Source organism: Carlito syrichta, unplaced genomic scaffold, assembly GCF_000164805.1.
Source record: "Carlito syrichta isolate Samal-C Ts95f unplaced genomic scaffold, Tarsius_syrichta-2.0.1 Scaffold255043, whole genome shotgun sequence".
Classification (NCBI taxonomy): Eukaryota; Metazoa; Chordata; class Mammalia; order Primates; family Tarsiidae; genus Carlito; species Carlito syrichta.
Window position 1 is genome coordinate 7,744 of NW_007199139.1, and position 1,067 is coordinate 8,810.

The window sequence follows — 1,067 nt, forward strand, 5'->3', positions numbered from 1 at the left end:
GGGTGAGGTGGAAGGATCGCCTGAGCCCATGATGTCAGGCCATGATCACGCCACTGCACCCCCAGCCTGGGCAACAGAGAGAGACCCCCCCCAACTCAAAAAAAAGAAAAAGAAATTCTCATGGGACGAATGAGGCTGAGGCCAGGGGTGCATTCAGGGGAGCCCACCTCCTAGGGAAACCGACTCCCCACCCCAGGGACACAGGCCCAAGCAAGGCTGGGCTGGGGTCAAGTGAGCCTGAGATGAGAGGAGGAGGGCATAAGGGGCTGGAGAGCCCCAAGGATTGGAAGGGCTTGGGCCTGCCTGGGAGTGGGTGGGGTTTACATTCTGTCATGGTCACAGGCATTTCTGTTCATTGTGGCTATCTTCAAAGGAACTCATTAGGTTGTATCTATGCTGCCTAAAACAGGAAATCTGATGATTGTCTAGGTGGCTGACTTGAACAATTCTAGGGTTGTTCCCATCACCAGCTCCCCCTAGAACCTCCCGGCAATACCCCAGTACTCCAGTACCCTAAGTATTCCCCAGCACATACACACAGCTACCCTTTCACTCTTTCTGCTGGGCATCCCAGCTGCACCTGCATCCTGGCATCTCTGCTGGCTGCCTTCAGAAATGTCCACCAGGTCACCAGGAAGGGGTACTGCTGAAGGGCTCCCAAACTTGGAAACAGACTTTCCTTAGTACAAGGGCTGAGGAGGAAGCAGGTGGGGGCCAGACCCCATTCCACAAAAAAGTTCTGAGTTCTCTCTAAAGGTCTACTCAGAAGTGAGGCGAGAGCCATGTTAGCAGCCAAGGATATGACACCTCCCAGAATGAGCTGATGGGATGACTTGACTTCTGCCAGCATAGTGACCAGATACCCTAAAATGACATCCCACAGCCTGATTGTGGCTAAATATCTACAGACATAACATGATTGCAATGCCAAGCTCCTAAGAAAGCCCTCCTTCCAAAAAGTGAAGTGTACACACACAGCTGGAACCAGAGAGATGAGTAATAGACACTTCCCTTGGGCAATGCAAGGTGGTCAGGGGGTGAACCTAAGACACCAACATCAACCTGAG